We start from the raw sequence: 15503 nt of genomic DNA on the forward strand, positions 1-15503 counted from the left end.
AATCAGTCCTGGAGCCAGCAAGGCTGAGTGCAGAGGATAATCCAGAGGCAGGCCGAGGGTCAAACACAGGTGATCAGTCCTGGAGCCAGCAAGGCTAAGTGCAGCAGACAGAGAATAATCCAGAGGTAGGCCAAGGGTCAAACACAGGTGATCAGTCCTGGAGCCAGCAAGGCTAAGTGCAGCAGACAGAGAATAATCCAGAGGCAGGCCGAGGGTCAAACACAGGTATCAGTCCAGTGCGCAGCAAGGCTAAGAGCAGGAAGTCCATTTAAACAAGCCAGGGGTCAGGTCAGGAGAGAATCAGCATAGTCTTCAGGCAATCCGGGTCACAACAGGAATTGGCAAACAGGAACAGGAAGCAGGGAAACACAGGTGAGCGGAGACAAACCAGCAACTTGTCTGTGTGCTAAGGATCCGTTTATAGGCTGGTCAGGGAATTCACGTTATGCGTGTGCTTGTGGGCACTCGCGCACGCCTCACAGTAGGGCTGCAAATGTGTGTGCGCCAGAGTGCTGATCCATGGCAAATTTGTGTGCGTCTTCGCGCAGGGAGATGGTGAGTTTGATACAAATTACTTCCCTGATAGTGCCCCCCCCCCAAGGGGCGGCCTCCGGACGCCCAAGCTGGCCATCAACTCCGGATGTTCCTGATGAAAAGCTCTAATCAATCTTGGAGCACGAAGATTACCAGAAGGTTCCCAGGAGTTGTCTTCTGATGGGTACCCTTTCCATTTTACTAGGTACTGAAGTTGTCTGCCTGACTTTCTGCAGGTAAGAATGGCTTCCACTTCAAATTCGTCCTCCCCATCTATTACCACTGGAGGCGGGGGAGGCTCCTCTCTTCCGGGAAATGGACTAGGAACCACTGGTTTTAAGAGAGATACATGAAAAACCGGATGTATTCTGTATGATCTGGGTAAGTCTAACTCGAAGGCCACAGGATTCACCATTCTCTTGATTGTGAATGGGCCTATGAACCTAGGACCTAACTTACGTGAAGGGCAGGGTAGTTTGAGATAAGTAGAGGCTAGCCAGACCTTTTTGCCAATTCCAAAAGCTGGATTCTCCTTTCTCCCTTTGTCGTAGTTCTTCCTGTAGTCGTCTTGAGCTCTTTGCATGGTTTCTCGAATCTTTTGAAAATTTGATTGGATAGAGACTATTCGATCCTGAACAGCAGGGACTGACGTTTCAGGGATGGAGTTGGGGAGGAAGGAGGGATGGAATCCAAAATTCGACCAAAACGGTGTTTGGTTAGTAGCCTTGTGTACAGAATTGTTGTATGCAAATTCTGCATAAGACAGAAGGGAAGACCAGTCATCCTGGGAGCCGCAAAAAAAACAGCAGAGATATTGTTCTAGAGATTGATTTGTCCTTTCTGTCTGACCGTTGCTCTGAGGATGGTATGCGGATGAGAGACAGACTTTGATTTCCAGGGCCTTACAGAGTTCTTTCCAGAATTTAGAAGTAAACTAAGCGCCCCTATCTGAGACGATACTGTTAGGTACTCCATGGAGTCTGACTATTTCCTTAATAAAGGTATTGGCAGCGTCCAAGGCAGAGGGAGTACCAATCATGGGCAAGAAGTGGGCCATTTTTGAAAGACGGTCAACCACGACCAGGATGGTGGTAAACCCTTCTGAGGGTGGCAGGTCCACAATAAAGTCCATAGAAATGTCTGCCCATGGCCGTTCAGGGATAGGTAGGGGTCTCAGTAATCCCCAAGGTTTGGCTTTAAATCCTTTGTTGCGTTGGCACGGAATGCATGAGGAGACAAATTTCTGACAGTCCCGCCTCCAACCAGGCCACCAGAAGGAACGGGAAATCAATTCTGACGTCTTCCGTATTCCGAAGTGGCCGGCCAACTTGTGGTCATGAAAAGTCTTTAAGACTGCTGGCCTTACTTCCTGAGGGACAAAGATCTTATCCTGTGCCCAAAGTAGATCATTGCGTTTCTTCAAGGAAGACACTACGGGATCGGTACAGTGGCTTGAGGCTGTTTTAATGGCGGCTACCAGGTCGGATTGTGTAAGCAGGAGAAAATTTTGCGGTGACAGAATGGTGCTGGGCTCAGTAAACTGGGGGGATTCAGGGAAGATCCGGGAGAGTGCATCCGCTTTTCCATTTTTGGACCTGGGACGGTAGGAAATGTGGAAGTTGAACCTAGAAAAAAAAAGTGCCCATTGGGCTTGTCGTGGTCTTAAGCGCTTGGCTGTTCTGAGATATTCCAGGTTCTTGTGGTCCGTAAAAATTGTAATAGGATGAGTTGCGCCCTCTAAGAGATACCTCCATTCTTCTAATGCCCCGTACACACGAGAGGAATTAAGTCTGACAGACCTCCAAAGACCTTCCGCCGGAGTTCCGCTGGAGTTCCGACGGAGTTCTGGCGGACTTTTCGACCGAACGGACTTGACCACACACCATCACACCAAACTCCGACGGAGTCGAACGTGATGACGTACGACTGGATTCGACGTAGGAAGTTCATAGACAGTAGCCAATAGCTGCCCTAGCGTCGGTTTTAGTCCGTCGGAGTAGCACACACACGAGCGGATTTTTCAAAGGGGACCGGGTCCGGCGGAGTTCCGTCGGGAAAATTTAAAGCATGCTTCATTTCTAAAGTCCGTCAGACTTTAGCTTCGCTAAAGTCCGTTGCAGCCCACACACGATCGGATAGTCCGCCGGACTCAGTCCGTCGGAGTTTGGATGTCGAAAAGTCCGCTCGTGTGTACGGGGCATAAGGCAAACCTAATGGCCAATAGCTCTCGGTCACCGACATCATAATTCTTTTCCGGAGGATTTAGCTTTCGGGAGGCAAAAACTACTGGATGCAAAAGGGCCTTGGGGCCCCGTCTTTGTGAAAGAATGGCTCCAGTGGCGGTTTCAGAAGCATCAACTTCCAACACAAATGGCAAAAGTGGGTCTGGATGCTGTAGAATGGGTGCTGAAGTGAACAAAGATTTCAGTTTAATGAAGGCTTCCTGAGCTTCCTGGGACCACTGGAAGCGTCCATGTTGACGGGTCAGCTGCATAATCGGAGAAACAATGGATGAGAAGCCGGCAATGAATCTTCGATAGAAGTTCGCAAAGCCTATGAATCTTTACACAGCTTTTTTGTCCCCTGGAGCGGGCCAATCAAGAATCGCCTTGACCTTTTGGGGGTCCATGGCGATCCCCTGAGTGGAAATGATGAATCCAAGAAATTGGACAACGGTCTTCTCGAATTCACATTTTTCTGCCTTAAGGTATAGTTTATGTTTCCTAAGAATGGTAAGGACCTTTCTTACATGGTCTCGGTGTAGTTCGATGGTGGCAGAAAAAATGAGAATGTCGTCTAAATATACGACTACAAAGTCGTCAAGGTAGTCTCTGAAAATGTCATTCACCAGGTGTTGAAAGGTGGCCGGGGCATTGCACAGACCGAAGGGCATCACTAAATACTCAAAATGGCCAAACCTGGACCTGAAGGCTATTTTCCATTCGTCATTGGTACGAATCCGGACAAGGTTATAAGCGCCTCGTAGGTCAAGTTTGGAGAAGATCTTGGTAGTCCGGAAGCTCTGAAATAGTTCTGGGATGAGCGGGAGTGGGTATCGGTTTTTGACAGTTATTTTATTGAGTTCTCTATAATCGATGCAGGGTCTGAGGGAGCCATCTTTTTTCTCAACGAAGAAAATACCCGCCCCGGCTGGAGATGAAGAGGGCCGAATGAAGCCTTTTTCCAGGTTCTCATCGATGTAGGCTTTGAGAGCCTTTAGTTCAGTCTCGGATAGAGGGAATATGCGCCCGAAAGGAATTTCAGATCCAGGTAACAATTTGATGGGGCAGTCGTAAGACCGATGAGGTGGTAGACAATCTGACTTCTTCTTATCAAAAACATCCTTAAATTCAAGATATACTTGAGGGACATGCTGAAGACTGTCGGATGCAGGAACGACTGCCATACAAGTAGCTGAAACTGGAGGAAAACAGTGTTGAGAACAGTAAGAGGATGTAAAAGAGACCTTCTTTCTGCCCCAGTTAACTTGGGGGTCATGGGCCTGCAACCAAGGGAGTCCTAAAATAATAGGGAACATGGGAGAAGAAATCAAATCAAAGCGTAAGAACTCCTGGTGGCCCGAGTCCGTGATGGTGAGAATCGGCTGGGTCTCATGTGTAACTGGTCCGGAGCGAGGTAATGACCCATCAGCCAAGTGGACAAGAAGATTTAGTTTTTTGTCTTGGAGAGGGATGTGAAGTTTTTGAGCCACAGAGATGTCCAGGAAACAACTGCATGCCCCGGAGTCAATTACGGCCGGTAGTTGAATCCTCTCTTCCGCCAGCTGCAGAGAAACAGAAAGAGTAACATAAGACTGGGTGAGGTTTGTGGCTTGATAGTTCATAACCAATTGCAGAGGAGGCTTACAAGGTCTCACTGGGCAGTTGCGAAGGTAATGGCCAACCCCTCCGCAGTACAGACATAGGTTGGCCTGTCGTCTTCGTTGCCTTTCATCTGGGGTGAGACGAGGGCGAACAAGTCCTAGCTGCATGGGTTCCCCTTCCGCGGCCAAGGGGCCGGCAGGGACCGGAATTGGAGGGTAAGGAGTGGTCGACTTGGGGAGCATCCAGCTGGGCCGAGGGGTCTGAAGGCGCTCAGAGTGACGCTCTCGCATGCGCCTGTCCAGCTTGGTGGCTAATTGAATCAGGTCCTCCAAAGAGGCGGGGGTCGCCACTCTAGCTAATTCGTCCTTCAAAGTTTCGGAAAGGCCTTGTCTGTATTGGTACCTGAGGGCGGCCTCATTCCAGCCGGTGTCAGCTGACCACTTACGGAACTCGACGGTATAGTCCTCCACTGGTCTCTTTCCTTGTGTTAAGGTGTGCAGAGTGGCTTCAGCTGTAGCAGTACGTTGTGGGTCATCATATAACTGACCCATGGAGTTAAAGAAGGTTTCCACCGAGTTCAGGAGAGAACTTCTTTGTTCCATAAGGCTATGTGCCCATGCCTGGGGTTCTTCGGATAGTAAGGAGATGATAAATCCAACTTTCACTATTTCAGAAGAAAAAGTCCTTGGTTGCAGGGCCAGATATAAGGAGCAGGCATTTTTAAATGCCCTGAATTTTTTTCGGTCGTCCGAAAATCGCTCAGGCGTAGGTACCCTTGGTTCAGGAGTCGCCATCACTAGGGCAGGCGGTGAATGGGCCTGTGGTAGGGAGGCCCCCCCAGGGGGCGCTGGTGCTGCGTTAACTGGTGCAGGTGTTCCTGCTAATTGCTGAAGACGCCTGTCGATTTGGGTGTACCCTTCTTGCAATTTCTGCACAGCTTCTGCAAGGGCTGTAACTTGCTGGCACAACATCTCCAAAGGTAAACCCGCTCTGTTGGCCTCTTACATGGCTGGTTTGTACTATCAGCAAAGAGGTACTCACCGAGGCCAAGATGCAGAGAGCGGTGGCTGTTGTGACTCGGCGCACACCACCCCTGGAGGTGATACAGGGAATGGGTTGCACCAAGAGGCACAAGCCTCCCGCGGGATACCTGATTTGTGTGAAGGTCTGGAAGAAGGCTTGTGCAGGATGGACTGGACCAGAAGGTAAGTGGCCAGCAGGTCTGTAAAACAGGTAAAGAAAGTGCAGAATCAGGCCAAGGGTCAAACACCAGTAATCAGTCCTGGAGCCAGCAAGGCTGAGTGCAGAGGATAATCCAGAGGCAGGCCGAGGGTCAAACACAGGTGATCAGTCCTGGAGCCAGCAAGGCTAAGTGCAGCAGACAGAGAATAATCCAGAGGCAGGCCGAGGGTCAAACACAGGTATCAGTCCAGTGCGCAGCAAGGCTAAGAGCAGGAAGTCCGTTTAAACAAGCCAGGGGTCAGGTCAGGAGAGAATCAGCATAGTCTTCAGGCAATCCGGGTCACAACAGGAAGTGGCAAACAGGAACAGGAAGCAGGGAAACACAGGTGAGCTGAGACAAACCAGCAACTTGTCTGTGTGCTAAGGATCCTTTTATAGGCTGGTCATGGAATTCACGTTATGCGTGTGCTTGTGCACACTCGCGCACGCCTCACAGTAGGGCTGCGAATGTGCGTGCGCCGGAGCGCCGATCCATGGCAAATTTGTATGCGTCTTCGCGCAGGGAGATGGTGAGTTTGATACAAATTACTTCCCTGATACCCTAAATCAAGTTTGCATTTCATTCTACTTACAAACCCATCTAGACAACAAACTTCTTTTAATACAAATAGGCCTGAACAAATGTAGTTAACCTGCATCTGCCAAAAAAGTTGTATTTTAGTGGGCGAACGAGCAATGTTTCCTATGACCGATTAATGTGCCCATGACCATGAAAGTTGCCATTTTAAACTGAACAACAGTAAAGAAAAGCACATGGACCAGTATACAAGTAATAATAATAGGAACACAGGACAACTACTAACTTTTTAGAAGCACTCTCTTGATTCTTCTGTACTGATCCTGCTCCCTCAATTTGAGGTCTGACCATTGTTTCCTCAGTTGATCCTTGGATCGCCATACCCCAAAATTCTTCTGTAGACTCTTCACAACTTTAGCCATTATCTTGGCATTTCTGACATTTGGGTTTGAGTAAGGTCCATGCTTCCCATCATAGTCAGCCCTCTTCAAGATATCCACCATCTCCACCATCTCTACAAAGGACATATTTGAGGCCTTAAATCTCCTGCGGGATCGGGACGTTTGTGGCTCCAGGCTTTCGTCGTCCTCATTGCAGAGATTATCATACACCTGCTGTGTCTCCACCATGTGCTCTCCCCACTACGCAGAAAGAGAAGGGCCGGGAAATAGACTAAAAAGAACGTCAGGGGTGGGCGCAATTTCACGCATGCACAGTGTATATAAAGCGTAACACGCGTGTGTCATACGTACGATTTGTGAGCGAAGGACAAAGTAATGGAAGCGACGATCGTTCTAACGAAGGTACAATTTTAACTGCATTTCTGGCCTATACTGCTTAGAGATTGAGGCCTATATTGGGTCAAGATTAGGAGAGTTTAGCCTGGCATTAGGGTTTGTCTTGCAGAGAAAATGGATGGGTTCAAAGACCACAGCTTTCTCCCAATCTTCATAGACCAGTACAGGGAGCTGCCCTGTCTGTGGCAGGTGAAACATCCACAATATAATAACAAAATAAAGAGGCAGGCAGTGATGAAGAAACTGCTGGAGTTGGTGAAGCCGCAGTTCCCCACGGCAGACATCAACTATTTAAAAATAAAAATTGGTGGCCTAAGGAGCACATGTTTTAGGGAGCACAAGAAGGTCCAGGATTCCCAGAGATCAGGAGCAGCATCAGATGACATTTATGAACCCAGGCTGTGGTACTATGACAGACTGCATTTTCTGTCAGACCAGACTGGTCAGGCCACCACTCTCCACTCTTCCTTCCACCCTTACTTCCATGCTTCCTTCCACCCCAGCTGAGGCTTGCGACGCCCAACCTGGGCCTTCCAGCAAGGAAGAAGTGGAGGAGCCCACCTTGAGCCAGGTATAGCATTATTCAACATATTTATTGTCAAAAAATGAATGATGTTAACTAGATGTTATTATTGATCACTAATTGCTAATTTAATAAAGTGTTTACATATCAATAGACAGTAATGGGTAAAAATGATTGTGACAAGAATGAAAAATGTTGGAGTCAGAATGATAGTCTTTTCTATTTGTTAACATTCAATTTGCAACAGTCATGAGCTGAAAATTGTGTGTGATTGATGAACAAAAAAATAAAAAAAATAAAACTATGTCCCTTTTTCATATACAGGAAAGCCTCAGCCAGGAGGAGGCCATGGAATGTGGCAGCCAGGAGGTGGCTGTGGAATGTGTCAGCCAGGAGGTGGCAGGAGGAAGTGTCAGCCAGGAGGTGGCCGGGCCCAGTAGCCTGACAGAATCACAGGTCCCTCCCTTCTGCCTTCCACCAAAAAGGCCCAGGAAGGGGAGGAACGTGGAGGCGGTAGCGCTCAGGCTGATTGGAGAGGCTTCTGCAGCCCTCAGAACTACCCACACTCTTCAAGAGGCCTTTGCCTCCATGACTGCATGCAAACTGCAGGACATGGAGGAGGGGCAATGCCTCTTGTGTGAGGAAATCATGTACCTCACACTAAATAAGGGTTTGAGGGGCGAAATCAACAACAAACCTCACCTGTGTGAGTTGGACCATCCTCCTCCTCCTCCTGCCACACCTCCAACATCACAGCCACAGTCTGGATGTAAGCCTGGAAGGAAGAGTGTAAGAAAGACAAGAAAGTGATTGACTGAGTTCTGTCTGGTCTGACAAAAGATGTAGGCTCTTGTATGACCACAGCCTGGGGACATATATGTTATCTGCTGCTGTTCCTGATCTCTTGGACTTCTGGACCAGATTGTACTCCCTTATATATGGACTCCTCATGCCACCCATTTTGCCTTTAAATAATTGATGTGTGCCCTGGGGTCCAAAGGCTTCGCCAATTTCACCAGTTTCTCCAGTGTTGCCTTCCTCTTTGTTTTGTCATGACCCATAATAAAGGGATATTTCTTTTTCACAAATACTTGCCTATGTGTTTTACTTCAAAAGGGACAGTTTGTTTGTAAGTAGGCAGGTACATTTCTAAAATAGAAAGTCAAATTAACAAGAGACACCAACACCAAACAACCTCCTTGAGGTTAAAAAATACAAGATAATAGTGGTGTTGTGGTAACTTGACACACCAAACCCACAAAAAAAATAGGGAGATCACAAAAAACACAAATAAAACAACAGGAGAGAGGAAAAAAATCCTTCTGGTGATCTGAAGAAAATAAAAGAATGATATTCATGAAATTACAAGAAATAATAAAGAAATCAGTTTGTGAGAACTCTGTGTGAATATGAGCAGCAAAACAACATTATTCTTCTAGTATTTTAAAGAAGAAGAGTATGAGCTGCATTAAAAGATTAAAAAATTTGCAGCATGACGAATGTGCTATCTCCATTACGAACACTAGTTTTACCAGACCAAGCGCTTCCGTCTCGCAATTTATTCTGAGCATGTGTGGCACTTTGTGCGTCGGAAATGCCTACACACGATCGGATTTTGTTGTCGGAAAATTTGTGAACCAGATCTCAAATTTTGTGTGATGGAAATTCCGATGGAAACTGTCTAATGGAGCCTACACATGGTTGGAATTTCTGACAACAAGCTCCGATCGCACATTTGCCATTGGAAAGTCCGACCGTGTGTACGCGGCATAAGACTAAAATGTAATTGAAATTTGACTTAAAATTAACACTGGTCTGTAGTGCATGCTCATACCTCAATGCCATAAATAATAACATATTAGATTTTTCACTCATAATGAGTTTAATGTTTAACTAATGCATTACAATTTAATTACGCCCATTCAATTTTAGGCAACTAAAATGAGTTTCAGATGACTAAAATGTACTGGAGATTTTAGTCAACTAAAACATAGGACATTTTAGTTGACTAAAATGTACTGGAGATTTAGTTGACTAAATATGACTAAAACAATTGCAGAAGACTAAAATGGGACTAAAACTAAAATGGCATTTTAGTCCCAAGACTAAGACTAAAACTAAATCGAAATTTGATACCAAAATTAACACTGCAATAGTGTTAAAAGTGCAATCAGGGTCGGCATCACCATTAGGCAGGACAGGCAGCCGCCTAGGGCGCCAGGATGAAGGGGGAGGTAAAATCCTTTGCCGACACAGTGGCCCCGCACCACTGGCTGCCATCACCCCCCCCCCCCCCTCGCTGCATAGGGCAGATTGGAGCTCTATTGCAGAATCCGGGGTGATAAGCCAGAGGATGAGCTGGGCAGGGATGAGGATAAACAAGAGCTGGCGGAGCAGGGGGTGGAGTCTGTGTGACCAGCTGCGGGAGGAGCCTCTTCTCCCCCAGGCACCATGACCGTACAGTATGGAGATCGAGAGTGGCTATACCCCTCTAGCTTCCAGCGCTCCAAAGGCCTCCAGCATCCTGTCACAGTGACACAGTGGGAGTGGGAAAAGCCAGCTTATGCAGGATTCGGGCTTTGTTCTATCTCCACTGCCCTCCTAACCCCTCCCTCACTCAGCTGCTTGTCCAATCCGATACTCTGCCTCTCATTTGTGCCCGCCTAGCCCCGCCCACACTCCAGCTACATGTATGCCATGCACTGTACTGTGCTGTGAGAGGAGTTCTGTGGGCAGCTGGGCGGCACTTTTCAAACAATAGCTGCCACAGCCCTGGGGGAGACCAGCCTGAATGGGAGAGCATAATTGGTGAGTGAGACCCCCAGAATAACCCCCCTCTCAGTTCCCACCACTTGGTGCTATGCACCTTCTTCCCTCTCTCTTACTCATTCTCATGTTCCTCTCTCTATCCCCCTAGGCTAGGTCCTAGCCTGTCTGTATACCATCCTAGCCTGTCTGTATACCACGCTAGCTTGTCTGTATACGACCCTAGCCTGTCTGTATACCATCCTAGCCTGTCTCTATACCACCCTAACCGGTCTTTATACCGCTCTAGCCTGTCTGTATACCATCCTAGCCTGTCTGTATACCGCCCTAGCCTGTCTGTATACCGCCCTAGCCTGTCTGTATACCACCCTAGCCTGTCTGTATACCATCCTAGCCTGTCTGTATACCGCCCTAGCCTGTCTGTATACCATCCTAGCCTGTCTGTATACCACCCTAGCCTGTCTGTATACCATCCTAGCCTGTCTGTATACCGCCCTAGCCTTTCTGTATACTGTCCTAGTCTGTCTGTATACCACCCTAGCCTGTCTGTATACCATCCTAGCCTGTCTGTATACTGTCCTAGCCTGTCCATATACCTGCAGACCAGGGCTGGTGTGAGGAAACGAGCCGGTGCCACCACTATTTGTCTTCAGGCTCACTCTTCACAGGCCTTGCTATTCTTCAGTGCATTCTGTTAAGTCGGGGAGGAGTTCATGGACCAAGAATTGGTTACTCCAGCGTGACCAATTCTCGCACATGCCTTTGCTTCGTGAGATCCAGGAGAATAATTCTAATGATTTCAGGAATTATCTCAGGATGACGGACCCCGTTTTTCACCGTCTGTTGGCTTTGCTCACCTCTTATATCAGCAGGCAGGATACCTGCATGTGGCAAGCCATCACTCCGGAGCAAAGGCTAGTCGCCATCTTGCGGTACTTGGTGACTGGGAGAAGCTTGCAGGACCTCAAGTTCTCAACAGGGATCTCCCCCAGGCTCTGGGGATCATTATTCCAGAGACCTGTTCTGCCATCATTTAGGTCCTGCAGAAGGACTATATTAGAGTAAGTTGTATCCCTTAACATTACATTATATGTATTTAATGTTTGCTAATGTATTGTATTTATTTCATCATTCCCTAATTACCATGATTGGAATATGCTGTGAATGCCCCCTTTATCCTCAATTACTCATACATGCTAGAAGCTTTTTTAATGCTCCTTTTTTTGCCTACATGCATATTTGCCTCCACTAACCTCCCCAGTATGCTATCCTGGGCCCATATACACTTATAGCGTAGTCCCTTTAACAATATATATTATCAGCTAGATTGTACTGCTTTCCCCGAAACTCCCCTTAAAATGTGTCCACATGTTATGTGTGTCCTTAAACTCATTTATAACCCTAGCCTGTCTGTATACCATCCTAGCCTGTCCTCATACCACCCTAACCTGTCTTTATACCGCTCTAGCCTGTCTGTATACCATCCTAGCCTGTCTGTATACCGCCCTAGCCTGTCTGTATACCGCCCTAGCCTGTCTGTATACCGCCCTAGCCTGTCTGTATACCATCCTAGCCTGTCTGTATACCGCCCTAGCCTGTCTGTATACCATCCTAGCCTGTCTGTATACCGCCCTAGCCTTTCTGTATACTGCCCTAGTCTGTCTGTATACCACCCTAGCCTGTCTGTATACCATCCTAGCCTGTCTGTATACTGTCCTAGCCTGTCCATATACCTGCAGACCAGGGCTGGTGTGAGGAAACTCATACATGCTAGAAGCTTTTTTAATGCTCCTTTTTTGGCCTACATGCATATTTGCCTTCACTAACCTCCCCAGTATGCTATCCTGGGCCCATATACACTTATAGCATAGTCCCTTTAACAATATATATTATCAGCTAGATTGTACTGCTTTCCCCGAAACTCCCCTTAAAATGTGTCCACATGTTATGTGTGTCCTTAAACTCATTTATAACCCCCCCCCCCACCCCCTAAAATGTGTCCAAATGTTATGTGTGTCCTTACATTCAGGCTCTTAAAAGTCACCTCAACCCCCCCCCCCAATAAATTTTATCAATGGGCCATCAGAGGGGGTGAGGAATCTGATAAGTAGGCCTTCTATTTTTGTCTTTTTAAATACTCCTTAAAATAAATGTTATACTGATGTTGTGCAAGAATGTTTTTGTGTAATCTGCTTGCAATTTTATGTGCAAAAGTACTTGTTTGACTCCACAGTTTCCTTCAACGCCACAGGAATGGCAGACTGTGACCTCCCATTTTGCTGCCGTTGGGACTTTCCCAGCTGTGGAGGGACTATAGATAGGAAGCATGTCCACATTATGCCACCACCTCATTCGGGGGTCCTACTATTATAACTATAAGGGGTTTAACAGTGTAGTGTTAATGGCGGTGGTGGCACCTCTATCTGTGGGAAGAAAAGAACGCAAATTTCGTTTGGGTACAACATTGCATGACCGCGCAATTACCAGCTAAAGCAGTGCAGTGCCAAATTGTAAAAAGACCTCTGGTCCTTAGGCTGACAATTGGTCCGGGGCTTAAGTGGTTAATTATCATAATAGGAACACACAACAAGTACTTACTTTTTTGAACCACCTTCTTAATTTTGCGATACTCCCTCAGTTTTATGTCGGACCAGCACCTCCTTAATTGGTCTTTGGACCGTCGCACCCCAAACTTGTGCTCCAGAGTGTTCACAACAGTCGTCATAATTTGGTCCTTTCGCAAATTGGGTTGGGTGCAGTGGCGGAATTATAGGGGTCGCCAAGATCGCCATGGCGACCGGGCCCCTTGCTGCAGGGGGCCCGAGGGCCCCCTGTACTCTTCGATAGGAGGGGAGGCTGAGAGGAGCTCCCTGATCATCAGCCGAACTGAAATCGGCACTGTGCGGGAGCTCCTCACATTAGGCTTAGTGAAAGCAGTGTGTGCTCTTTGTCTCCCCCTAGAGTGCAGTACCCGGCAGGAAGAGCAAAAGGTAAATGTCTGCTGTTTTTTTTTTAATAAGACTATCTACTGTATTTGTGTTTGTATGTGTGTGAGCATGCTTGTATGAGTGAACATGCTTGTATGTGTGTGTGTGTGAACATGCTTGTATGTGTGTGTGAACATGCTTTTATGTGTGTGTGTGTGTGTGTGAGCATGCTTGTATGTGCATGTGTGTGAGCATGCTTGTATGTGTGTGTGAGCATGCTTGTATGTGTGTGAGCATGCTTGTGTGTGTGTGTGAGCATGCTTGTGTGTGTGTGAGCATGCTTGTATGTGCGTGTGTGTGTGAGCATGCTTGTATGTGCGTGTGTGTGTGAGCATGCTTGTATGTGTGTGTGTGTGAGCATGTGTGTGTGTGTGTGTGTGTGTGAGCATGCATGTGTGTGTGAGCATGCATGTATGTGTGAGCATGCATGTGTGCGTGTGTGTGTGAGCATGCATGTATGTGTGTGTGAGCATGCCTGTATGTGTGTGCGTGAGCATGCTTGTATGTGTGTGTGTGAGCATGCATGTATGTGTGTGTGTGAGCATTAATGTATGTGTGTGTGTGTGTGTGTGTGTGTGTGTGTGTGTGTGTGAGCATGCTTGTGTGTGTGTGAGCATGCTTGTGTGTGTGTGAGCATTAATGTATGTGTGTGTGTGTGTGAGCATGCTCGTGTGTGTGTGAGCATGCTTGTATGTGTGCGTGTGAGCATGCTTGTATGTGTGTGTGTGTGTGTGTGTGTTCATATATGTATATGTATGTATGCATGTGTGTGTGCATGTGTTTATCAGTGGCGGTGCATCCAAAAGGGTGCACAGGTTCCACCCCCTCTATGACCAATGGATAGATTCATGCATAGCATAGCAGGAATCTATCCATGGCCACCGCTGCCACCCCCATATTTAGGTGTCTGGTCCCTTTTGGGGTGCCGGGTGCCTGAATTACAGCGGCGGGGGGTGTTTTTGCAGCACCTGATTAGAGCCATGGGCTCTAATAGGCTTCAAAATAGGTGAACTGAGAGTGCCATGCTTGACGCTCACAGTCTACCCAGGTGTGTTAGAAAAGTGAATTAATATTCACTTTCCTAACACTGAACCACCTCTCCACCAATCAGGTGTGCGGGTCTTTTACCCATCACAAGATTGGCTGAAACGATAGGTGCAGCTATTGGACGCCCATCAGGAGGAGAGGACGAGAGATGAGGATGGCAGTAGCTGCATGGAGGTCCCCGCTCATGGCTGTTACCCGCTGCCCCACCAAGACAGGGTAAGTGGTGGGCAGACAGTGAGCGGGCGGTGGGGATTCACAGTGGCAGCATTTGATGGGCACAGTAGCAGCATTTGATGGGTACACTGGCAGCATTTGATGGGCACAGCGGTGGCATTTGATGGGCACAGCAGCAGAGTTTGATGGGCACAGTAGTGACATTTGATGGTACAGTGGTGGCATTAGATGGTACAGTGGTGGCGTTTCATGGGTACAGTGGCTGTAATTGATGTTTTTTAAATCGGTTCCTTTATATGCAGCCACCCACTAGGGACTGGGCCCTGGTGTTCCACCATCGGGCTCGGAGAAAAGAGCCCTGTCCGGAGGTCGGGGGGCCGCCATGGTTTCCTGCATCGGGGCCCTGAAGGTTCTAGTTACGCCACTGGTTGGGTGTATGGACCATGTTTCCCATCATAATTCTCCCTGCGCAAGATCTCCAACATCTCCACCATTTCATCAAAAGGCCATGTTGGTGGCCTTCAATCTCCTCCTGGATCCGCACGTTTGGGGCTCCGGACTTTCCTCCTTACTAGATGTCAAATTGCCAAACACCTGTGTCTCCGCAATGTTGCTCCTACTGCATACCTAAGAGAGATGGGGCGGGGAATATATGTGAAAAAAGAACGTCAGGGGCGGGCGATGCGGGCGGAGTTTGACACATGAGCAGTGTATATAAAGCTAACACGCATCTGTCGTATGTACGATCTGTGTGTGGAGGATGAATGAACGGAAGTGGCGAGCGTGGTAAACAAAGGTAAAATTTGAACTTGGCTCATCACAGTGGCCTATACTGCTCCAAGATTGAGGCCTATATTGGGATAAGATAATGAGAGTTTAGGCTGACATTAGTGTTTTTGTCTTGTGTATTGTCTTACAGCAAAGATGAATCAGTTTAAGGAGCCAGAATTCATGGCCAATTTCATAGACAAATAAAGGGAGATGAGGAATTTGTGGGAGGTGAAACACATCTTATGTTATAATAAACAACTAGAATTTGTGAAGACTCGGGTCCCCAAAGCAAACATGACGTTTCTGGAAAATAAAATTGGG

Source organism: Lithobates pipiens, unplaced genomic scaffold (genome assembly GCF_037356315.1).
Source record: "Lithobates pipiens isolate NorthernLeopardFrog02 unplaced genomic scaffold, aLitPip1_a1.2 Scaffold_25, whole genome shotgun sequence".
Taxonomy (NCBI): Eukaryota; Metazoa; Chordata; class Amphibia; order Anura; family Ranidae; genus Lithobates; species Lithobates pipiens.